Below are 27,241 nucleotides of genomic sequence, written 5' to 3' on the forward strand. Positions count from 1 at the left end.
TCGGGGCATTTCCTTAAAATCCCCTGCAGATGGTCGTGAATGTTTTCCACCAACAGACAAATTCGGTATCTTATCCCTGCAGAGCTGATCAGAGCGTTGGATTCTTCAATCCCCAGCAGGTTCTCACCACTGTACCTCCCCCCAAGCGGTGGTTTCAGATTATACACTCCCTAGTAGAGTTGACAGTGTCAGACTATATACCCCCAGCGGAGTTGATAGTGCCAGACTGTATCTTCCCAGCAGAAGCGGCTGCTCCTCAGAGTTCGAGGCCAGATCGATAATCCCAATGCCAGATCCATGGTTTCTTTCCCTGAAGCAGAACCTCGGTACCGTATCGGTGTTTGCTTCCCCTACTGAGTCATCTCTCGCAGATCGTGGTTTCCAGAACCATTATCGCTTTCCCCAACAGCAGGTTTTCAGTGCCGTTCTCTCCCCAGTCAGAATCTCGGTATTTCGTCATTGCTAGAACACCGTGTGGCAGGTCATTTCCCCATAGAATTCTTTGCGCTGTGCATCTCCAGCAGCCTTGCCAGGGTCCAGAAGATGGTGATCATTTCCCAGCAGATCCCCTTGCCTCAGCTTGGCATTCTACCCAGCATTTCGCATCCCTGCATGTAGAATCATATTGCATTGCATCCTCCTAAATCGCGTAGCATTTCCATTTTCATGGAGCATTACGCCATTGAAAAATTCAAACATACGCATGTAAGCATAAAACATTCTCGGTATCCCAAGTGATAAGCCAGAAGTTGTTTCCAGTACTCAGACTGAAGATTGTTCATGACTTACCTTTGTTATCCCCAGCAAGTGTCATTGGCCCATGCGCCGCCTCTATTATCGTTCCCTATTTCTGCCGATGCTGAAAGGCATGAAGTTTCCGGTATTCAGACCGAAGTGGCGTTCAGGCCAGTTTTCCGATGTTCAGATCGAAGAAGTTTCCGACGTTCAGGTCGATGCAACTTGTGGCGTTCAGGCCAGTTTTCCGATGTTCAGATCGAAGAAGTTTCCGACGTTCAGGTCGATGCAACTTGTGGCGTTCAGGCCAGTTTTCCAATGTTCAGATCGAAGAAGTTTCCGACATTCAGGTCGATGCAACTTGTGGCATTCAGGCCAATTTTCCGATATTCAGATCGAAGTGGCATTCAGGCCAAGTTTCCGGTATTCAGACCGAAGTGGCATTCAGACCAATTTTCCGATATTCAGATCGAAGTGGCATTCAGGCCAAGTTTCCGGTATTCAGACCGAAGTGGCATTCAGGCCAGTTTTCCGATGTTCATATCGAAGAAGTTCCTCACATTCAGGTCGACGCAACTTGTGGCATTCAGGCCAGCCTCTCGGTGTTCAGACCGATATTAATAATCTCATATCTTCCGATGTTCAGATCGAAGTCATTTCCAGTATTCAGACTGATGAGCGGCATTCAGGCCATGGTTATTTCTGTGTTATCATTTATTTTGGTATCCAGGTTAACATTCTTTTTCGGTATTCAGACTGATGAGCGACATTCAGGCCATGATTATTTCTGTGTTACCATTTATTTTGGTATCCAGGTTAACATTCGTTTTCGGTATTCAGACTGACTCTCACCGTACCAGACGGATTCTTCTTTCAAGACCACCTCTTTGCCGATCCTGACAGGCATTGTTACTTCACTTCACTTCAGTGCAAATTTTCGGGCTTTTATTGTATTCAATCCCTTGATACCTCGAAAGCACGAAAGCCGCTGCTATCTTCTTTCCAGGCCTCCAGTTGATTGAATAGGGGCAGCTGTAATACCCCAAAATTTACCCTTCATTTTTCCTGGAAGCATACGCTTTACGCCTCATACATGCATTCATTTTTAGGCCATTTAGCATTTGCATTTCATCATGGCAATCGGAATATTTAAATAAAAAAAACGAAAATAAATAAATAAATAAAAGAAAAAATCTTGGACTTGGACCTCTCTCATTTGAGCCCACAGGTCCACAAAAATCAGGTTATAAATTCAGAGTTTCAGTGAAACAAAAGGTCATTCTATTCCTATTACCCTGTCTGGGAAAAAGATAGTGAGAGAAGAACCCTGCGGAAAAAGATAGTGAGAGAAGAGCTAACAAAGTTCAGAGCAACCTCCAGGCAACTCTGAAAGGTTCATTCTGACTCACACACTTTCAGCTCAAGCAAACCCTAACATTGGTTTGCAAATCCAGCCGTGCCATTTGATTTCAACCGATCTCTCCAATCAGGTTTGCCCTTATTCCCATTACCTTTGTGCTTTGAAGTTGAATACTCTGAATGTTTGAGGTATGATGGATAAATTTCATTAGGTTTTTGCCCACGGGTTCATAATTATGTATGAATGTATAAATAATGCCTTGAATGCTTAATCGTTTAATTTCTGAAGTGTATGCCACAGGGTTTGAGGTTTCTGAAACCATACTGTTATCCATGAAAAACCATATTGTTTTGCTCTAATCTGAATTACGTTTGTCATAGCATGTTTTCTCCTAATCCTTATCTTGTTTCACTAACCCTTTTGTTGAGTTTTTGTGAAGGCTCACATGACTTTTGCAGGAATAGCTCGCTGGATATTCCACTTTGCTTGTGGGATACCATTTGGGAGATTCATTCTGATTTCCTTGTTGACACATTTACTTTATACATGTTTGTTTTGTATGTGTTCGTATCCCCGCAGGTAGCGCGGTTCCTTCGTCAAGGACTGCCTTTTTGCATGAGCATCCCAAACCCTAACCCTTCATTGATTTTTCTTCTCCTAAACACACGTTTACTCCTTCTACTATAGGTGAGTAAGTCTCCAAAGGTCGAGCATCCGGTAGATTGCGTAGTAACGTCGTCCGCCCCCAAAACATAATCCTTAACCCCGTAGTTAGTCGAACTACGGATTGCTCTGATTCTCATTCCAGATGAGATACGTAGGCATAAGACGCGATGTCTTAGCGAGCACACATCCCCCAAACCCATAGGTCAGCCGAGCTACGAAGACTCTAATTCTCATATTCAGATGAGATACGTATGCAGTGGATGCGACACCTGCGCGAGTCATTTTCATTTAACCCCTTTTTTAGTAAACAGCACAAGATAAACTCACACCCTTTAGACAAGAACTACAAAAGTGGATCCCGTAGAGTACTACGGATGTGTAGGGGTGTTAATACCTTCCCTTCGCATAACCGACTCCCGAACCCAAGATTTGGTTGCGAGACCTTGTCTTTTCCTTTCCTCTTTTCAGGTTTACTTCGAGCGTTTCCTTTCCCTCCTTTGGGATAAATAACGCACGGTGGCGACTCTTCTGTCATTTTCTTTCGCCGGTTGTTTTTTTGCACATTGTATTTTTCAGATTGCGACAGCTGGCGACTCTGCTGGGGACCTGGTTTCCCTAAGCGAGTCCCTCCTAGCTTTTGTAGTTTGTTTGTTTATTGGGTGTTCATGCTTTTGTACAGTTATTTATTTACCTGCTTTACCTTATTGCATTGTGTACATATCATTGCTGTATTTGTTGGCTGGCTATGGCTGCTTGGTGATCTTTGTGAGATGAGTTCTATACCCGAACTCGAGTGCACTTAGGATAGGAGAATGGCATAGTCTTGTCGACTTGTGTGGAGTTATTCCTTAGCAAGTTGACTTGCAAGCCCATTCACTTGGTGGAGGTCATGTTGAGATCAATAATGTCACACAAGTAAGTTGTGGTTAGACATTACTTTTTCCAATATAGACCTTAGAAGCCGAGGACCTTAGTTTACCAAACCCATCTTGGCCTATTCGTAGGACGTAGTGCGAAGATCGTTCAAGTGTAAGATTTGATACGATTGTTACGCGATACTACACTCATAAGAGTCTCTCTTGAGAATATTTTTGGAATACGAGTAGTCGTTCCTCCGATAACATCCGAAAGATGGGATTATGACTATGGGAACCTTTTGTAGAACATGTTTGGCATGTTTAAACCTTAGTACACTCCTTTTGGGTGGTTCTTAACCTAAACTCCATGCTCGTGACTTGCAACAAACCCTTGATTCATGGTTGATCCGATCAGGTATCCTTAATATCAATGAAATTTGGGTGTTGATAAGGTGTAAACCATAATCCACGAAAATGGGTGGTTGATATTAAGGATAACATGATCCATCCCATGACCTTTGTTTGGTGTGCTCTTAATTTCTCTCCAGACAGTGCAACCTGACAGATGTTCAAGCAGATACATCGATCCTGATTCCCATGCCACTGCACTGCATTCACATCATTTTGCATCACATCATTTTGCATTCATAATCATTCACACATGTTTATCCATTTCTGTGGGGTTTATATCTTCTACTTGATTCTAGTCGGAATTTTCTTGGTTCTCATCAACGGCTTAGTCTTTTTTTTTACATCGTTTATCTATTGAGAGACTGGAATCAAGGGGGTAGAATACCTTTGGAATTGATAAACATGTCATTGCATTTACATATTCATTAGCATGTCTTGCATAACAGGTACCGCCACAGTGTTCTCAGTTTGTTTGGTGTTCAATCAGCAGGATAGCTAACCCAGGCATTCACCAGTACGGTACCCGCAGAAACTAACAGAGAGTAATGGAAAGCCTACAGGCAGAGTTCGCCGAGATGAAAATCCGCATCAATCAATTCATGGATGTGGTTCAAGGGGTGGCTCAGGGACAACAAGAGCTCAAGCAGATGATACAGAAGAATCCCCCTGCTCAACCAGAGACGGTGACTGATCCTCCAGCTGGATAGGCTAATGGACCCAATGGACCGGGGCTTATCCCAATCCTACATGTCACCTCCGGTCAACAACCCATTCATGATGATCAGGACGATCAGTTCCCCCTGCTGCAGGAAGACTTTGGTATGGGTCATGGTGTGGACCCCATGTTTAGAAGATTGGAAGAGAGGTTGAAGGCAGTGGAAGGACAGAATCCTCTAGGAGTAGATGTTGCTGACTTGGGGCTGGTCCCAGATGTGAGAGTGCCACCGAAATTCAAGGTCCCGATATTTGACAAATACAATGGCAACTCTTGCCCGAAGACCCATGTGCAAGCCTATTTCCGTAAAATGGTTGCATACTCCGATGACGAAAAGTTGCTTATGTACTTTTTCCAGGACAGCCTAGCTAGGGCATCCCTGGAATGGTATATGAGGCTGGACAAAGCCCATATCCGTTGCTGGAGGGATTTGGCTGAGGCTTTCGTGAAGCAGTATCAGTATAATACAGACATGGCTCCGGACAGAACTCAACTTCAAAATCTGTCTCTTAAAAGCAATGAGTGCTTCAGAGAATACACTCAACGCTGGAGAGAAACAGCTTCCCGAGTTCAACCTCCTATGTTGGAGAAGGAAATGGCTAACATGTTCATGAACACTCTGCCAGGACCTTATTTGGAGCGCCTGGTGGATTGCAATGCCTCCAATTTTGCTGATGTAGTCTCTACCAGAGAGAGGGTGGAGAATTACCTGAGGACATACAAGACCCAGAGTGGAGGTGAATCCTCATCAGGGGTGAAGAAGCCGTTCATTCAGGGATAAAAGAGGAGAGAAGTGGATGCAAGTGCCATATCTTCTTATCAGAACAGGGATAACCGGAGGAATAACTTTCAGAACTATCATCAGCAACCGTATGTTGTGGTTGTGACCATTCTAGCTACAACACCACTACAACAACAACAACCACAACGTCAACCAGCTCAGTACCAACCACAACAATCGGGTAACAGACCCGCCTATCAACCGAGGCCAAAGACGATGGACCGACGTTTCGACACTCTTCCAATGTCATACGCTCAGTTGCTTTCTAGTCTTCAACAACTACAACTTGTGCAGTTGCGCACTCTGGCTCCTCCCGTTGGTAGGCTTCCGGTGGGTTATGACGCCAACGCTAGGTGTAGCTTCCACTTTGGGGCACCTGGCCACAATATTGAGAACTGCAAAGCTTTTAAGCATGTAGTTCAGGACCTCATAGATTCAAAGGCTATCGACCTTGCACCGGCTCCTAATGTCGTCAACAATCCCATGCCACAACATGGTGGTGCAAATGTTAACTTGGTTGAAGGAGAAGTCAAATTGGTCTCTGCGGTCAACAATGAAGATGGGGATAGTAATTGCGACATCGATAACTGGGTGCGTCCGAGGATCCCGGGTGAAGTCATCGACAATTGGTCTTCTGAGGAGATTGTCCAAGTCACTTTTCCGGAGGAGTAATTTTTCTTGTTTATTCATGCATGTCCAAGTCTTACGTTCCGCCCAGGGCGTAATGACTCATTGTAGGGCTCATCTATGTGGATACTTGCATTTTTTATCATAAATAAAGGACGTCTTTTTGCATTCAAATATTTTGTTCACTGTCTTTCAATTTTTGCAGTTTTCAAAAATCAAAAAAAAATATTTGGAAATGTTTTGTTTAGTTTTCATTCCTTGTTCACACTCATAAGCACATACTATCACTCATGCAGATGCACATCACCGGATCCTATTGATAACGGTTCTGCTATGGCTCGCTTCGACTTTGAAAATCCAATCTTTCAAGCTGAAGAAGAGGGTGATGAAGACTGTGAACTCCCTGAAGAACTTACCAGGTTATTAAAACAAGAGGAAAGGGTCATTCAACCGCATCAAGAGTCTGTTGAAGTGATTAATCTCGGCACCGAGGACGCCAAGAGAGAAATCAAGATAGGGGCTGCTTTGGAAGACAATGTGAAGAAGGGGTTGATTGAATTGCTGCAAGAGTATGTTGACATCTTCGCTTGGTCTTATCAGGACATGCCAGGGCTTGACACAGACATCGTGGTACATCGCTTGCCGCTCAAAGAAGGTTGTCCTCCGGTCAAGCAGAAGCTTAGAAGAACAAGACCAGAGATAGATGTCAAGATAAAGGAAGAAGTGCAAAAACAGTTGGATGCAGGGTTTCTAGCAGTCATAAATTATCCGCCATGGGTTGCAAATATCGGTACCTAAGAAGGATGGAAAGGTACGGATGTGTGTTGACTACCGGGATCTGAACAGGGCTAGTCCTAAAGATGATTTCCCCTTACCTCACATTGGCGTTTTGGTGGATAACACGACTCAGTTCTCGGTATTCTCCTTCATGGATGGCTTTTCTGGCTATAATCAAATTAAGATGGCACCAGAAGACATGGAGAAGACAACATTCATAACCCCATGGGGCACCTTTTGCTACAAGGTGATGCCGTTTGGTCTGAAAAATGCCGGAGCAACATATCAGCGAGCGATGGTGACTCTGTTCCATGATATGATTCATCATGAAATCGAGGTTTATGTTGATGATATGATTGCCAAATCTCAGACAGAAGAAGAACATTTGGTGAATTTGCAGAAACTGTTTGAGCGTTTGAGGAAATTCAAGCTGAGGCTTAATCCGAACAAGTGTACTTTTGGGGTGAGATCTGGAAAACTACTGGGTTTTGTTGTTAGCGGAAAAGGGATTGAGGTGGATCCGGACAAAGTGAAAGCGATACAGGAAATGCCTGAGCCAAGAACAGAGAAACAAGTCTGTGGTTTCTTAGGGAGGTTGAACTACATTACAAGGTTCATCTCTCACCTAACAGCCACGTGCGAGCCAATATTCAAATTGTTGAGAAAAGATCAGGCTATCAGGTGGAATGATGATTGTCAGAGGGCGTTCGAGAAGATAAAAGAGTATTTGCAGAATCCTCCTATCCTTGTGCCTCCGGTCCCGGGGAGACCGCTGATTGTGTATTTGACAGTACTGGATAATTCCATGGGTTGTGTTCTCGGTCAACACGACGAGACAGGTAGGAAAGAGCATGTCATCTACTACCTGAGTAAGAAATTCACAGATTACGAGTCGAGATACTCAATGCTTGAAAAAACATGTTGTGCATTTGCATGGGCTACTAAGCGATTGAGACAATACATGCTGTCTCACACAACCTTACTGATCGCCAAAATGGATCCAGTCAAGTATATATTTGAGAAGCCAACTCTCACCGGAAGAGTTGCTCGTTGGCAAATGGTACTGACAGAGTATGACATCCAGTATACTTCCCAGAAAGCCATCAAGGGGAGTATTCTGTCAGACTATCTTGCTCAACAGCCGGTTGAAGATTATGAGCCGATGAAGTTTGATTTTCCAGATGAAGACATCATGTTCCTCAAGATGAAAGACTGTGAAGAGCCAGTTGTTGAAGAGGGACCTGATCCAGACGAAAAGTGGACTTTAATGTTTGATGGGGCCGTCAACGCCAGAGGAAGTGGAATTGGTGCTGTCATTACAACTCCGAAAGGTGCCCACATGCCTTTCACCGCTCGTCTGACTTTCGAGTGCACCAATAATGAAGCTGAGTATGAAGCCTGTATCTTGGGTATTGAGCAAACCATTGATTTGAGAATCAAGACTTTGGACATCTTCGGAGATTCAGCTCTGGTAATCAATCAAGTGAATGGTGATTGGAACACTCTCCAGCCTACTCTGGTCCCCTACAGAGATTACACGAGAAGACTGTTGACTTTCTTCACAACAATAAAGCTGTACCATATACCTCGTGATGAGAACCAGATGGCAGATGCTCTTGCTACTCTATCTTCCATGATCACGGTGATCCGTTGCAACCATGCTCCCAAGATCGACGTGATGCGCCTTGATAGGGCCGCGTATGTGTTTGCTGCTGAACTGGTAGTTGATGACAAGCCCTGGTATCACGACATCAAGTGCTTTCTTAAGAATCAAGAGTACCCTGCAGGGGCATCCAACAATGATAGAAAGACTTTGAGAAGATTGACAGGCAGTTTCTTCTTGAACAAAGACGATGTTCTGTATAAGAGGAACTTCAACATGGTTTTGCTCAGATGCGTGGACAGATACGAAGCCGACATGTTAATGCAGGAAGTTCATGAAGGCTCCTTCGGTACTCATGCCGGCAGACATGCAATGGCTAAGAAATTGTTGAGAGCAGGTTATTACTGGATGACCATGGAATCTGATTGTTTCAAATATGCTCGAAAGTGCCATAAATGCCAGATTTATGCTTATAAGGTGCATGTGCCGCCGAATCCTTTGAATGTGATGTCTTCGTCGTGGCCTTTCGCTATGTGGGGCATCGATATGATTGGAAAGATTGAGCCGACCGCCTCCAATGGGCATCGCTTCATCCTTGTTTCTATCGACTATTTCACCAAGTGGGTCGAAGCAGCGTCATTTGCGAAGGTCACCAGACATGTGGTTGCCCGATTCATCAAGAAAGAAATCATTTGTCGCTATGGGATTCCCGAAAGAATCATTACTGATAATGGTTCTAATCTCAACAACAAAATTATGAAGGAGTTGTGCCAGAACTTCAACATTCAGCATCATAATTCTTCCCCTTACCTCCCTAAGATGAACGATGTTATTGAAGCGACAAATAAGAACATAAAGAAGACTGTGCAGAAGATGGTCGTTACGTACAGAGATTGGCATGAGATGCTACCCTTCGCCTTGCATGGGTACCGTACTTCAGTACGTACATCGACCGGGGCAACCCCTTACTCCCTTGTGTATGGTATGGAAGCAGTCCTACCTGTTGAAGTGGAGATTCCTTCTCTAAGAGTCCTGTTGGATGTCAAGTTAGACGAAGCTGAATGGATTCAGACAAGGTTCAATGAGTTGAGTCTTATCGAAGAGAAGCGAATGGCAGCCATTTGTCATAGGCAGTTGTATCAAAGTCGGATGAAGAGAGCCTTTGATCAGAAAGTGCGTCCTCGATGCTTCCAAGTCGGAGATTTGGTGTTGAAAAGGATCCTTCCTCCTCAGACAGATCACAGGGGTAAGTGGACTCCTAACTATGATGGACCGTATATTGTCACCAAGGTTTTTGATGGTGGGGCCTTAATGCTTGCAACGATGGATGGTAAAAACTTCACTTCCCCGGTGAACTCAGACGCAGTTAAAAAATACTTCGCATGAAATAGACCCGCTGGACAATAAAAAGAGTAGTCCAGGCAAAAATGGGCATCCCGGCGAACCAAGAAAATGAAAAAGGTTCGGGCAAAAATTAGGGATTAAAAGTGAAAAGATTGTACACCCGGTAAGTTGAAAACCTGAAAAGGTAACTTAGGCAAAAATGGGTATCCCGGTGGATTGAAAACCCAAAAAGGGCGATCCAGGCAAAAGTTAGGGATTAAGCAAATGACTGCGTTCTGAGTAGTTCTGAATCTCATCTCGTGTCAATGACTGGAAACTTTTGAAGGATAGGAAATAGTCCAATCACTCTTTTCAGAAAGCTGATCATCTGGAGGATCTTGAAGACGAGCAAGTCATAGCAGAATTGGAATCCAATAGAAATCCATTTCACATTGCCATTAGATTTATGTTTGTTTTTATCTGTTGTGCGATTACCTCTTTCCAGGGATTGCTTCCTGATGTAAATGCCTATTCAGAGGTCGTTCAATCAATAAAATCATGTTATTCAGTATATCTCTGTTTTCATTTTCATTTTTCTGTTTTGTTTGCAAAAATGACGTCCGAATTTTTTGATAAACATTGCATCATGACACATAAGAGCTTTATAGGTACATGCTTAATAAACATTTAAAATTGCTGTAAATTTTAAGTGCTTTGGATCGTCTATTCATAACAGGTACCCTCGGGGCATTTCCTTAAAATCCCCTGCAGATGATCGTGAATGTTTTCCACCAACAGACAAATTCGGTATCTTATCCCTGCAGAGCTGATCAGAGCGTTGGATTCTTCAATCCCCAGCAGGTTCTCACCACTGTACCTCCCCCCAAGCGGTGGTTTCAGATTATACACTCCCTAGTAGAGTTGACAGTGTCAGACTATATACCCCCAGCGGAGTTGATAGTGCCAGACTGTATCTTCCCAGCAGAAGCGGCTGCTCCTCAGAGTTCGAGGCCAGATCGATAATCCCAATGCCAGATCCATGGTTTCTTTCCCTGAAGCAGAACCTCGGTACCGTATCGGTGTTTGCTTCCCCTACTGAGTCATCTCTCGCAGATCGTGGTTTCCAGAACCATTATCGCTTTCCCCAACAGCAGGTTTTCAGTGCCGTTCTCTCCCCAGTCAGAATCTCGGTATTTCGTCATTGCTAGAACACCGTGTGGCAGGTCATTTCCCCATAGAATTCTTTGCGCTGTGCATCTCCAGCAGCCTTGCCAGGGTCCAGAAGATGGTGATCATTTCCCAGCAGATCCCCTTGCCTCAGCTTGGCATTCTACCCAGCATTTCGCATCCCTGCATGTAGAATCATATTGCATTGCATCCTCCTAAATCGCGTAGCATTTCCATTTTCATGGAGCATTACGCCATTGAAAAATTCAAACATACGCATGTAAGCATAAAACATTCTCGGTATCCCAAGTGATAAGCCAGAAGTTGTTTCCAGTACTCAGACTGAAGATTGTTCATGACTTACCTTTGTTATCCCCAGCAAGTGTCATTGGCCCATGCGCCGCCTCTATTATCGTTCCCTATTTCTGCCGATGCTGAAAGGCATGAAGTTTCCGGTATTCAGACCGAAGTGGCGTTCAGGCCAGTTTTCCGATGTTCAGATCGAAGAAGTTTCCGACGTTCAGGTCGATGCAACTTGTGGCGTTCAGGCCAGTTTTCCGATGTTCAGATCGAAGAAGTTTCCGACGTTCAGGTCGATGCAACTTGTGGCGTTCAGGCCAGTTTTCCAATGTTCAGATCGAAGAAGTTTCCGACATTCAGGTCGATGCAACTTGTGGCATTCAGACCAATTTTCCGATATTCAGATCGAAGTGGCATTCAGGCCAAGTTTCCGGTATTCAGACCGAAGTGGCATTCAGACCAATTTTCCGATATTCAGATCGAAGTGGCATTCAGGCCAAGTTTCCGGTATTCAGACCGAAGTGGCATTCAGGCCAGATTTCCGATATTCATATCGAAGAAGTTCCTCACATTCAGGTCGACGCAACTTGTGGCATTCAGGCCAGCCTCTCGGTGTTCAGACCGATATTAATAATCTCATATCTTCCGATGTTCAGATCGAAGTCATTTCCAGTATTCAGACTGATGAGCGGCATTCAGGCCATGGTTATTTCTGTGTTATCATTTATTTTGGTATCCAGGTTAACATTCTTTTTCGGTATTCAGACTGATGAGCGACATTCAGGCCATGATTATTTCTGTGTTACCATTTATTTTGGTATCCAGGTTAACATTCGTTTTCGGTATTCAGACTGACTCTCACCGTACCAGACGGATTCTTCTTTCAAGACCACCTCTTTGCCGATCCTGACAGGCATTGTTACTTCACTTCACTTCAGTGCAAATTTTCGGGCTTTTATTGTATTCAATCCCTTGATACCTCGAAAGCACGAAAGCCGCTGCTATCTTCTTTCCAGGCCTCCAGTTGATTGAATAGGGGCAGCTGTAATACCCCAAAATTTACCCTTCATTTTTCCTGGAAGCATACGCTTTACGCCTCATACATGCATTCATTTTTAGGCCATTTAGCATTTGCATTTCATCATGGCAATCGGAATATTTAAATAAAAAAAAACGAAAATAAATAAATAAATAAAAGAAAAAATCTTGGACTTGGACCTCTCTCATTTGAGCCCACAGGTCCACAAAAATCAGGTTATAAATTCAGAGTTTCAGTGAAACAAAAGGTCATTCTATTCCTATTACCCTGTCTGGGAAAAAGATAGTGAGAGAAGAACCCTGCGGAAAAAGATAGTGAGAGAAGAGCTAACAAAGTTCAGAGCAACCTCCAGGCAACTCTGAAAGGTTCATTCTGACTCACACACTTTCAGCTCAAGCAAACCCTAACATTGGTTTGCAAATCCAGCCGTGCCATTTGATTTCAACCGATCTCTCCAATCAGGTTTGCCCTTATTCCCATTACCTTTGTGCTTTGAAGTTGAATACTCTGAATGTTTGAGGTATGATGGATAAATTTCATTAGGTTTTTGCCCACGGGTTCATAATTATGTATGAATGTATAAATAATGCCTTGAATGCTTAATCGTTTAATTTCTGAAGTGTATGCCACAGGGTTTGAGGTTTCTGAAACCATACTGTTATCCATGAAAAACCACACTGTTTTGCTCTAATCTGAATTACGTTTGTCATAGCATGTTTTCTCCTAATCCTTATCTTGTTTCACTAACCCTTTTGTTGAGTTTTTGTGAAGGCTCACATGACTTTTGCAGGAATAGCTCGTTGGATATTCCACTTTGCTTGTGGGATACCATTTGGGAGATTCATTCTGATTTCCTTGTTGACACATTTACTTTATACATGTTTGTTTTGTATGTGTTCGTATCCCCGCAGGTAGCGCGGTTCCTTCGTCAAGGACTGCCTTTTTGCATGAGCATCCCAAACCCTAACCCTTCATTGATTTTTCTTCTCCTAAACACACGTTTACTCCTTCTACTATAGGTGAGTAAGTCTCCAAAGGTCGAGCATCCGGTAGATTGCGTAGTAACGTCGTCCGCCCCCAAAACATAATCCTTAACCCCGTAGTTAGCCGAACTACGGATTGCTCTGATTCTCATTCCAGATGAGATACGTAGGCATAAGACGCGATGTCTTAGCGAGCACACATCCCCCAAACCCATAGGTCAGCCGAGCTACGAAGACTCTAATTCTCATATTCAGATGAGATACGTATGCAGTGGATGCGACACCTGCGCGAGTCATTTTCATTTAACCCTTTTTTTAGTAAACAGCACAAGATAAACTCACACCCTTTAGACAAGAACTACAAAAGTGGATCCCGTAGAGTACTACGGATGTGTAGGGGTGTTAATACCTTCCCTTCGCATAACCGACTCCCGAACCCAAGATTTGGTTGCGAGACCTTGTCTTTTCCTTTCCTCTTTTCAGGTTTACTTCGAGCGTTTCCTTTCCCTCCTTTGGGATAAATAACGCGCGGTGGCGACTCTTCTGTCATTTTCTTTCGCCGGTTTTTTTTCGCACACTGTATTTTTCAGGTTGCGACACCTAGGAGTACCTAGGACACTTTGGGTGCTAACACCTTCCCTCTGTGTAACCAACCCCCTTACATGTAATCTCTGGCATTTTATTAGTTTTGACTTGAAAACTTCTTATCTTTGGGTTTTGTTCGTACTTTTCCCTTTTCCTTTGGAAACAATAAAAGCGCGATGGTGACTCTGGTTTTATTGATGTTAAGTTTATCCATAACTTAATGGTCATGAATATACCGCTACAGTCACCTCAAGTGAGCTTGCTCTCTCCTCGCGTAATCACCTCAAAATAGGATTTCTCACCACCATGAGTTAGCCCTAAAACTGTTAAAATTCCTTAAAGCTTATACCACCCATACCAACATAGGGGTGCCACGCATTTGTACCTTTTGAAAAGTACATGTTCTTTTAGACCTAATGGAATCATGTCATTACACAGTCCCTTAAGTGTGGGGTATTGGAAAGGGAAAAGTGATTTAATTTAGGCAAAAGGTAATTTATTCCAGAGAGAGACTTAGATAGTTGAGTTCCTCGTGTGATATTTCATAAAGGCACGCTTTTTAAAATTCATAAGGCTTAGCATTATACCTTTATTCATTGTTTGTATTTCTCCCCCTGATGTTTGTCTTGTGTTATTTGGATCTCTTTCAATTACTCTCAAGGTCATCTTTTCAAGTCGCCTTAACTGAATAAATTTTTTCCTAGGCGAGTCTCTTAAGTGTTGATTGGGAGAATATAGTTTTCTTTAGGTAAGAATCTTCAGTGAAAGTCTAATATTCAATTTCCTCATAGAGCGACAAGGATCATTCAGTGAAGGTCCAAAAATCAAATTTTATATAAGGGAGGTAAGTATTCTTTAGTGATGGTCCAACAATTATATTGCCTTTAAGGGTGGCAACAATTCCCCTTGAAGGATCCAGTAGTCATGTTACTAATGAGGGCGACAAGGATTCCCCTTTGAGAATTCAATAGTCATAATGTGATTCCCCTTTGAGGATCCAACATTCATATTGCCTCAAAGGATGGCAAGGATTCCACTTTGAGGATTTATCATTCATATTGCCTCAGAGTGCGAAAAATACGACCACAAGAGCTCGCACGCTCGGGGTGATAAACACAGAGTCACCACCGAACTTTATTTATTCCTAAAAGGAAAGGGAAAATATCGATAAAACCCTTAAAGATGACAATATGGTTGTCGCAACCAAATGGGGTTCGGGAGTCGATTATGTAAGGGGTAAGTATTAGCACCCCTCACATCTCTTATACTCAACGAGAACTATTTAGTTAGTTTTGCATTAAGTGTTAGCTTTCGTTTGTTTGCTTTCTCCAGGTTATTAAAATTTTGAGAAATATAAGAAGGACTAAAAATAGTTTTTTTTTATTAGGGTTCATGACGAGATTTTGAATCTCGCTCCTACGCATCTCTAGGTGCGATGGAAAACTCAAGGCTACGTAGTTTTGGGTAGAAAATGTTTATTTGTTGGTCAATTTTAGTGAAAGCTATTTTGTCACAATCGAGCAAAAAACACTGCTTACTACCCAAAATAGTGGAGGAAGGGCACGTTTGCATCATAGCATAATAGATAAACATATTAATATTCACGGGAAAACATAAATAGCTTACTCACACATATGTTGATAAACTGTTGTTTTGCATCATCTCGAAACGAAACATATTTCATTTAAAAAGTTTGAGCTTTAAAAGCCAAAAGGCAAAAGGTTTGAATGTGTTGGATTATTTTTGAACGAATGACAAATGCTCGGATGATCGAGATATACACCTCATATCCAAACACCCGGGGACAATTTTGGTATACACCACGTTCCTTTTTCACCCAATTAACTATAAAACGTTTAGATATGATTAGGATTTTTTTTGGAAGACGAATACTCGAATGACCGAGCTATGCAACTCACATTCATGTATTCGGGGAAAATAGTGATATACACCAAACTGTTCCTTTTCGTCTGATTTATTGTTTAAAAAATGAGATTGCTCAAGATTGATTATGAAAAAGATTTTAGTATCAACCGAGTTAAGATTTTTAAAAGGATGACGAATGCTCGGATGATCAAGATATATACCTCGTATCCAAACACTCGGGGGAAAGTGTGGTATACACCACATTCCCTTTTCGTCTTATTTGTGAAAAGATATTTGAAAATGATTAATTATTTTATTTTGATTTTGAAAATGCACTAGATATTTATCGAGGTTTGATTTGCGTTGCAAAATGAACTATGAAATGGTTTGCATTTTTGGTATTGAAAATGATTTGAATTGATTTAAAATTGTGGTGAGAAGTTATTACTTGATTTTTTGATTTAAAAGTGAAATTGAACTAATTGGAAAAAGATTATTCGCTTTACTATTTAATTAAAAAAATCAAATGCTAGTGAGATTGATGTTTTTGAATAAATTAGGATTTTGAAAAGAAGTCTTGTTGGATTTTTGATTAATTATAATTTAAATGATCTAAAAAATTAAAATAAAAAAATATATTTACATTTTAATATACAAGCATAAATATAAATATTTACATATGTATAAAAAATTAAATTAACCAAATAAAATATAATATTTAACAAATATAATCAATATTATTTTACAAATAATTATTGAAATAAAAATAAATAAATAATAATAATAAAATAAATAACATAAATCAACAAAACAAAATAAAATAAAAACAAAACAATAGGCTAAAAACCCAAACAGGAGGGGTACCAAAATAAAAACAAGTGGTATAAGGCCAAAAACGGGCTGAGCTAAAGCCCAAAAACCATGAGGATAGTGGTTTGGTCCGGAGTCAATGGATTGACTCAACAAAAACCGTTTAATCTTATGACCAAATCAAGAGTGTTGGATTGGGCTACTTGGAATGAGTCAAAGCAACATGCAAAGGATGCGGGGGTAGGTGCACAACAAGGCACATGCACAGGATCAAGTTTAATTAGGCTGAGTCAACTGATCCAATGGATCAGGACTCAACCATGTGTCATCAGCTGGACGGAGAAAGGAGAGTTATAAAAGAGAAAACTCAAAGAGATAATCATTTCCTCTTTGTTTTTCTCTTTCATCGCTCTAAGTCATCTCTCTCTCTCTCTCTCCCTCACTCTCTCTTCTATGAACAAACAAAAAACAAACCCAAAAAAGGGTGGCGCTCAAGATCAACATTGATGGTTCATATGAACCTCACGACGGATCTTATTAATGTCCATGGCGGTGAGGATGAATACCATGTGGTGGTCATCCTGCAACCTTTAGAGCTCCGATACCACTCAAATAAACCCTCTAGCATAGGTTTCTAAATCTCCTGGGTCCAATTTTGGACTCAAAATCCTCCCAAAATTCCTTTAAATCCTTCCATCGAGAAAACATAAGCGGAACCCTAACTTCCCCAAACTAATAAATGAGCACCCAAATCAACAACTATATCATGAAATCTAGGTAGGGAAGGGTATAATAAGTATCATACAACAACAACAAATAGGAAATAAAGAAACGAAGGAAGCAAAGAAGTTACCAATCTGGATGTTATTGGAGTGAAGGTCCAACAAATAAGTTTCTTTTCATTCTTCCTCTTTCTCTTCGTGCTCAGATTTCCTTTTAGCTCAAAAGTTTTCTTCTCCTCCTCTCTGCCTCTGATTATGATTGTTGGTTGCTTCTGTGTTATTGTTGTGAGGATTTTCTTAGGTTAAGCTCAAGTTGTTTAAGAGCTTTTGATATGAAGCTCTTAGCAACTCTAGCAAAATGAGCTTTAGGTGATTTAGGGATTCTTAGTTTTGGATGCTTTGAGTATTTTTTGCTTAGGTTTCTTTGTTGTCTTGTATGTGAAAAATTGATTCAACTTATATCATTGTTGAGGGTGTTAGTAATGTACATTATAGAGGTTTAAGGGAGATATTATCTTGCTCGAGTGTGTGAAATTTTCAATGTGTACGCTTTGAGGGAAATATTGAAACTTGTAAACTTGTACTATTAAATATGCAATATTAAGTTTTATTCTTGTAATTTCAATTGATGCAATGTGTATGCTGTAACACCCATTTTCTACCCCAAAATACTTACATATAATCAGAGTAAATAAGCACGCATATAAACAAAAGGGCGTCACATCGACGTTTTCAAAAACTAAAAGCTTTCAAAAACCAAACATCATTCATCATCAACATACAATACACTTGGTCATTTAAAATAACACATTTCAATTATCATGAATATTCCAGAATATGCGTTCGCAACGGACCATAATGAATACTCATGTATTTCATAAAATGATCCATGTCCCATACCATGATCATCTCTCAATAATCTCTTCAAAATAAACTAAAACCATAATCAGAATATTTGGCACTATGGCCTCTCAACAACAATTGCAATTAAGCATGTTCACAAGTAATAACATAATACTTATCCAAATAGGATACGAGTTCAATACTACTAATCTACCCAGTGTTACATGACCATAACATTGACTCATTACCTAGTCTTCAAACTAAAATACGGAAACTCTCCGGCTAATCTCGAGTGAGCTACCGTCCACTTACTTCAGCGATACTACTCCTGAGTATCTGCACGATACCCATGTAAAGGTAACATTCAAACAGAAAGGGTGAGAATTCAAATCATTATGAAGAAGTATAATAAGGCACAATGATTAAATCCACAATTAAAGGAATTCATCACACTTCGTATAACCATGTAAATAATATTAATCAACATTTATTTCACATGTTTCAAACATCCATCAAAACTCAAGGAGTACAATATTAAAATCCAATACTATATTCCCAAAATTACACATAACTACAATTATCACATCATCACATATTTTGCCAATTATGTATCCAAACATCACCTAACTCAATTACCATATCTCATACACACATCACAATCACAACAATGCATACACTCGATGATCACATAACTCTAATGTGACTCAATGCAAGACATGTGACTCTATGCATGTGGTACCTCAATGTGAACCCAATGTTTCACCGCTTCCCGATTCAATATCTAGAATCCAAGCCACGCTTCCGATTCGGACAAGATCAAAGCCACTACGTCTATTTCCAATTAAGGATCAACGTCTACTACGCCTATTTCCAATTAAGGATCAACGTATGCTACATCTACTACGCCTATTTCCAATTAAGGATCAACGTATGTGTTGTGTGTAGGGTTAGAGTGTCGGGTTTTTGTTATCGTCTCCACAGGGATTGTGAGATATCGCCGCCGTTCGACAGTTGTTAAGTTCTTAACTTGTAGTAACAAGGGGGTTTTTGGTTTTTAGTCACGGTATCTTGCATAAAAGGTAAGAAATTACGGTAAAAGCTTTGGTTTTAAGATTTGAGAAATATTGTCAAAGTTAGGGTTCGACGATCACTTTGCATGCATATGTTCGATCAACAAAACTCATAAACTCCTTTAGATGATAAACTATTTCACAAAGTCCTCCCAATGTGTTTATCTCTAACACACATTGTGGGTTTTCCCATTTTGATCCATTGTTGATCTCTCACACAATCTATCAAAATGACAACTTTTTGGTTCAACTTTATGGTGAACAAAATCATTCATTACTATCTCTAGCTAACAAACAAGATTGGATGAAAACCTAGGTAAAGAGTTGGAAAACATCTCTCGATCATAAACCAACACAAAGAGTTATCAATAAAACAAAGTTTTCACCATATATTCATCATCAAAGAGTTTACAAATGAAGATCATCCCATATACATACAAAGCTTATGATCATCTACATCTAACCTTGACAAAAAGAAGGAGTTAGCTACTCATTTTCATGGTAGCTTGGTCAACAAGTTTCGGTCGAAGGTTGATCAACATCCGAGTCGAAGAATCGAGATTGGATGGAAATCCACCTTCTTTTTGTGAAATATTGTTAAGAGATGAAGAAATATGAGAAAATGGGTTTCTAGGTTACAAAGTATGATCCCAAGAAAATGCAGAAAAGAAAATATCTAAGTCTAAAAAGTATCCTTTCCAAAAAGTAGCCCCTTCTACTTATAGTACTGGTTCCTGAGTTGTCATGCTCGCTAGGCGAGCAGAATGGTTCGCCTAGCGAGCCCCAAAATAAACCACCTGAGGCACCTGCGCCCAGAAGAAATATCCAAGTCCAGATTTCATATGTTCGCTAGGCGAAGCCCACGCTTCCTCCTTCGCTCCAGCGAGTTTTGATGGTTTTGCTACTAGAATTGCTCGCTGGAAGCTCGCTAGTGGCTCGCCTAGCAAGTAAGTGCTAGCTATGGTTTTGTCCAAGTCTGGGAGTGTTCGCTACTTCCTTCGCCACAACGAGTTTTGACATTTTTCTACTGTAAAATTCTGGGAATGTTCATTGGCAGCTCGCTGGGTGCTCGCCTAGCGAGCACTTCGCTACATCACTCGCCTAGCGAGCATACTGATGAATGCTTCCTTTCTTGGTTCCTTTGCCAACTTTCTTATGTCTTTGTTTTCTACTCTTTCATGCCCAATTCCTGCACAATAACACACAAATTAAGGGTACCAAGATCATTTCACATTATATTGCAAATCATCAAAAGCAAAGGCGGTTTCGAACACTTTCTCGACAAAAAGGAGTGAAAGATGCCCACATTTGATAGCTCAAATAAGCACTTTTGGGCATCTAACAACTCTCCCCAACTAGATTCTTGCTTGCCCTCAAGCAAAGTATGCCTCTTGAAGGACAAGAGGATCTGCTTAAAGAAAAAGGTTTCTCCAAAATCGGATAAAACGACTCAAACACAAGAGAATCAACCAGACACAAGTTCCCAATGGTTAGAATAACATAATACACAAGAACTAAAACTTTATAGCAATGTAAAACATGTAACAATCCACAACAATGTTATCCTGAATGAATCACCCTATCTCTCCTCTTCGAATAAGGATTGAAGAAATTACGTGTTTGCAACCGCGGGGACAATTTCACTCTCCAACAAACAATGCAGAAATCAATTCAATTCATACAATGTCTAACAATTATAAATGGAAATGCGGAAGCACGAAGATCACTAAGGTCTTTTCCGGTTGTAGCTTGGTTAGGTTTACAAACAAGGGTCATATCTAAGGCCATTGAAAACGAAATTGCCGATGCAAAAGAGACATTCACTGTACAAGCTATTCACACATCTCAACTTCGTTCCATTTGTTTCTCATTTGAAACCTCACAACTCTGATTTCACAACTCAATTTTGTTTTTCATTATTTTTCTTCCAAGCAAGCATTCATTTTCATTTTCTCTATTTTTTTTTCTTTTCACATCGTATTCACAAAACAATGTTTCTCTTTTCTAATTTTTTTTCAATGCTTGCTCGGTTTTTCAAGAGTTGTGGCACTTACCGATTCTCATTTTCGTTCTCCCCAACTTATCTTTTACTCACCCTAAGTGAATGCTCTTGACTTTTTACGGCAAAAGAACAATTATCAAAAAATTTCGGGTTTCAAGAAAAAAGATTTTTGACATCTCGCTTTATTTCAAGCAGAGATTCAATTGTTTAAGCTCAAAGGGGTTCACGAATACTCTCTCTGCTCACGGGTAAGTTGTATTTGGAACTGGTTGTGCTCGATAGAAAACAAGCACCTTGATCATTTCTAATTGCTTCCACAAATTCACAATAAAAGACAAAGCATGAATCAAATGAATCAACAAAGTTTATTAGAATCCAGCATTTTAGTGTACAATGGAGGTTTTGATAACATAAAATAGTATCACATTTTAGGACTCAATTTAATTAAATTATATCATTATTTACTTCAATTTATTTCATTTTATTAGATATTACGCGGTATTTTCTTTCTATTTATCTCAGGTGGTTTATTTGAAGCACAAGTAAAAAAGGAAGAAAAGGAGGTGCAAAAAGGAATGAAAAGAAGCAAATATCAAAAGCCAAAGCCCAGCCCAAAAAGCACAGGCGCTGTGCCTGTGACGAGCGTCACAAAGGCTGTGACGAGCGTCACGCTTTGCACGCTTGTGTGACGAGCGTCACACATGGTGTGACGGACGTCACACCATTCCCCTATATTTTTGGCTTCAGAGACGTTGAGTGCTATTTGCACGCCTAACCATTCGCCACGTGAAGACCTTTGACGCGGATTACTTTTGGAAACCATTACAGTAAACCGTTACAGAAAGTACCAGTATAAATATCAGCTTTGCAAACTCTGCAGAGGTTCCACGCTTTTTTCAGACTTCTTCGCCGTTTTTGCTTTTTCGCAATTTTTCTTTTCTAGCAGTACAAGCACATTTTTACATCATTGCTTTTACGATTTTTATATTGTTTCCCTTGCAATTTCTATTTTCTTTTTCAGCACTTAGTTAATTCTTTTTCGCGCAATAGTTTCTACACCGGAAACTATTGTGTACCTTTTACCGGATCTAACCTTACGTTAGAATCTAGTTTTTTTTATTCCTTCGCTTTTATTTTTCCGTTTGATTGAAGAATTCAAGAACAAATCCAACCGGCTTGTGGTGGAGTGTTCAAGACTGCTATTTAATTTCTCAGGTTCTTTAATTATTGTTTGAATTTATATATGCCCTGCTTTACTGTTTATTTATATTATTTGCCTGAGATGAATCTGTTTATGCATGATAATTATTTAAGTCTGTTTAGCATGTCTGGTTGATTTACTTAGGTATCGGTATGTAGAGTAAGCGGAATGAAGGAATCAAAACCAAATTGGTTTAATTAAGTTTAAAATTAAAATCACTCTTTTTACGGTCTCAATTTACAGGTTTAATAACAAGGTTTTTGTACGAAAGTAAAAGACATAAAGAAGTTAAAAGCAATAGAACGAGAGTTTGAGTTTTTGACTGGACAGTGTTAATTGGACATTAATTCTAGATTAGGGCGAGAGGAATTTTTAGAGTTAATTAAATTCTAATCTTTTTCAAAAAGTATTTTTAAAGATTGAATGTGAGGACGAGAGTTAAGCATTTGAATTTAATTATATAACCTAAGTCAACAGAGCGAGAGTTTGAGATAAGGGTGTTTAAACGATTAGTGTTTTCTTAAAAAGAGTTTCTACGGATCCTATTGTTTTCAAAAAGTGGTTTTTGACTTAACTATAAGTGACAGCTACGTTAATATAAAATCATAGTTTATTCAACAGAGAGAGAGTTTGAGATAAGACTTTTAATCAATAGTGTCAACTGAAAGGATTTATTTTAAAACCAAGAAACCAACAAAGAATTGATTCCCTAATTACGACGAACTACATACCGATATCCGCTTATTAGATATTTATTTTAGATCTTATTTTAGTTTTAGCTTTTCCCCCAAACAATCAAAGTATTACCTGCCTTAGCTTTACGAAGTAACCTTAGATAACGGTATATCGATTCATAAGTCCCTGTGGGATCGATATCTTTTAAAACTACGCGATAGAACTGTGCACTTGCAGTTTGTACCCCAAATTCGACTCATAAAGTCGCAATCAAGTTTTTGGCGCCGTTGCCGGGGACTTTTATTTAGTCGATATCGTAACTCTTCTGTTACGCTGTAGAGACTAAGGCTTTTCTTTTTCTTTTCTTTCTTTCGTTGATTTGTATGCCACACACTCGCTCACAAGGCGAGCCGTTCTACTTACGAATCAACGATATCGAACTATATCTCCAAGTCTTACGACGAATTCGGGAATATCGTGCTGCAAACAATCTCCCTCCTGTTGAACTTCCCGATTTCAAAAATATTTTCCCTTCGATACCCGAGATGGCAGAACCAGCTCGTGCTCTTAGAGATTACGCCGCTCCATCACAAGATGAGCCGCATTCAAGTATTGCTCCACCCGCAATCGAAGCAAGCAACTTTGAACTCAAACCTTCACTGTTGCAGGCAGTGCAACAAAACCAATTCTCTGGAAATCCTACCGAGGATCCAAACCTTCATTTATCCGTATTTGTCCAATACGCTGATACTGTTAAAGCTAATGGTGTCACTTCAGAGGCAATTCGACTTCGTCTTTTTCCTTTCTCATTAAGAGATAGCGCTAGAAGATGGCTTCAATCTCTTCCTTCCAACTCAGTCACCACATGGAACGAGTTGAAGAAAGTTTTTCTTGCTCGATATTTTCCGCCAAGCAAAACAGCTATGTTAAGAGCCCAGATAAATGGATTTAAACAGAAAGATAACGAGTCTCTTTTCGAAGCATGGGAAAGATACAAAGACATGATGAGACTTTGTCCACACCATGGTTTAGAAGACTGGTTAGTAATTCATACCTTCTATAATAGTCTCCTGTACAACACGAGGTTAACAATAGACGCCGCCGCAGGTGGTGCACTAATGAACAAACCTTATGCTGATGCTTACCAACTTATCGAAAGCATGGCTCAAAACCACTATCAGTGGGGAAGCGAACGAACAATGGTAGAAAAACCTCAAACGAAAACTGGCATGTACGAGATAAGTAACCTTGATCATGTTAATGCAAAAGTGGATGCTCTGGTCCAGAAAATTGAAAGTTTAAATGTATCACCTCCAGCCACCGTGATTGCCATAACTCAGAATTGCGAAGTCTGTGGAATCCAAGGTCACACTCCTGCAGATTGTCAACTCCTAACAGGAATCCAAGCGGAGCAAGTAAACTATGCTCAAGGAAGCTCTTACTCGCACACCTATAACTCAAATTGGAAGAATCATCCCAATTTTTCATATAAGAGTAATAATGCTTTATACGCACCTGGACAATCTCCAAATCAAGCCCCAGCTATACCTCCGGGATATCAGAAGCCGATCCCATCTACACCTAACAATAACGCCCCTAGGAAATCCAACTTGGAAATCATGATGGAAAACTTTATAGCTTCTCAACAGCAAACCAATAAAGATTTCTTAAACCAGAATGTACACACTGGCGAACAAATTAAACAACTAGCAAGTAAAGTAGATGCCCTGGCTACTCATAACAAAATGCTGGAAACGCAAATATCACAAGTAGCTCAACAACAAGCGCCTATTGCTGCCCCAACTGGTACATTTCCTGGCCAACCCCAACCTAACCCAAGAAGCCACGCTCATGCAATTATACTGAGAAGTGGAACGGAAGTGGAAGGACCGTCTGACCCAAGGATAGAAAACCAAAACTCTAAAAAGTCAACTGAGGAGGAAAGTGAACCTAAGGAAAAGGAAGAGAGTAATAAGGAAACCGTAGAAAAGAAGGAACCTTATGTACCTCCACCACCTTATAAACCACCTATCCCTTACCCTCAAAGGCTTATTAAAACCAAAGATGCGGGCCAATTCAAAAAATTTGTTGACCTACTAAAACAATTAAACGTCACAATTCCGTTTACAGAAGCTATTACGCAGATGCCCTCATATGCCAAGTTTTTAAAAGAAATTCTTTCTAATAAAAGGAAACTTGAAGATAGCGAAACCGTTACACTCACCGCTGAATGTAGCGCTATAATCCAGAATATGCCTCCTAAACTTAAAGACCCAGGTAGTTTCTCTATACCCTGTCACATAGGAAAATTTGTCATTGACAAAGCCTTATGCGATTTAGGAGCCGGTATTAGTGTTATGCCTTAATCCATATGCAAGAGACTTGAAATGGGAGAATTAAGACCAACTAAAATGTCTGCGCAACTAGCAGATCGTTCCGTCAAATATCCTGTAGGAATTCTTGAAAACATTCCAGTGCGCATAGGTCAATTCTACATTCCAACTGATTTTACAATTATGGATATTAGAGAAGATGAAGTTACACCCATTATACTGGGAAGACCGTTCTTAGCAACTGCCGGTGCAATCATAGACGTAAAACGAGGACGACTCACTTTCGAAGTAGGAGAAGAGAAAATTGAGTTCATTCTTTCCTAATTTTTGAAAGCACCTGCAATAGAAGATACATGTTACTTCATGGATATCATCGATGAATGCATAAAAGAAACGGAGTTAGAAAAAGACAAATCATCTGACTATCTTGTAGAAGACAAACTTAACCAATGTTTAGCAATAACACCAGACCCTACGCAATGCCTTAAGAAACCAACCTTAGACCTGAAAACACTTCCCAAAAATCTGAGATATGAATTCCTAGACTTAGAACTTGAACGACCAGTGATAGTTAATGCTGACCTAGGAAGACTCGAAACAGAAAAACTCCTGCATATCTTAAGAAAATATCCAACCGCACTAGGATACAACATCACCGATCTTAAAGGAATAAGTCCCTCTATTTGTATGCACCGCATCATGCTAGAAGAAGACTGTAAAACTTCTAGGGAACACCAGAGGAGACTAAACCCGATCCTGAGTGAGGTAGTGAAGAAGGAAATAACCAAGTTATTAGAGGCAGGTATCATATATCCTATATCTGATAGCAAATGGGTTAGTCCTGTACACGTAGTACCAAAGAAAGGAGGTGTAACAGTCATTGAAAATGAAAAAGGAGAAACTATAACCAAACGAATCGAATCGGGATGGAGAATGTGCATTGACTATAGGAAACTAAACAAAGCAACCCAAAAAGATCATTTCCCTTTACCATTCATTGACCAGATGTTAGAACGATTAGCAAAACATTCTCATTTCTGCTATCTAGACGGTTACTCAGGTTTGTTTCAAATACCAATTCACCCTGATGACCAAGAAAAGACAACGTTCACGTGCCCTTTTGGTACCTTCGCTTATAGACGAATGTCGTTTGGCTTGTGTAATGCTCCTGCAACCTTCCAAAGGTGCATGATGGCAATATTCGCCGATTTTCTAGAAAACATCATGGAAGTATTTATGGATGACTTTTCCGTATGCGGACAAAGCTTTGAAGAATGCCTTGAAAACCTAGAAAGAGTTCTAGAGCGATGTGTAAAAGTAAACCTAGTACTTAATTGGGAAAAATGTCACTTTATGGTACAAGAAGGAATTGTTTTAGGACACATCATCTCGAACAGAGGAATTGAAGTAGACAAAGCTAAAATAGAGGTATTCGAAAATCTTCAACCCCCGAAAACTGTGAGAGAAGTACGAAGCTTCTTAGGACATGCCGGTTTCTACCGACGATTCATTAAAGACTTCTCTAAAATAACTAAACCTTTGACCGGGTTATTAATGAAAGATGTTGAATTCATATTCGACAATAAATGTTTAGAAGCATTTCAAACGCTTAAACAAGCACTGATCTCCGCACCCATAATGCAGACACCAGATTGGAATGAACCATTCGAAATAATGTGTGATGCTAGTGATTACGCTGTAGGTGTTGTTTTAGGACAACGAAAGGATAAAAAGCTTCATGTTATATATTACGCAAGTAGAACTCTAGATGAAGCACAAATGAATTACGC

The 27,241-nt window shown here is 40.3% G+C and overlaps 1 non-coding gene across 1 annotated transcript; it reads right to left on the minus strand.

Moving 5' to 3' along the window:
• Positions 1 to 24,041: 24,041 nt before the first annotated feature.
• LOC127116011 (small nucleolar RNA R71) lies at positions 24,042 to 24,148 on the minus strand. The gene has a single exon (XR_007801002.1). It is a non-coding gene; the product is annotated as a small nucleolar RNA R71 (small nucleolar RNA).
• Between the last annotated feature and the right edge of the window lie 3,093 nt (positions 24,149 to 27,241).

This window comes from Lathyrus oleraceus, chromosome 1 (assembly GCF_024323335.1).
Source record: "Lathyrus oleraceus cultivar Zhongwan6 chromosome 1, CAAS_Psat_ZW6_1.0, whole genome shotgun sequence".
Taxonomy (NCBI): domain Eukaryota; kingdom Viridiplantae; phylum Streptophyta; class Magnoliopsida; order Fabales; family Fabaceae; genus Lathyrus; species Lathyrus oleraceus.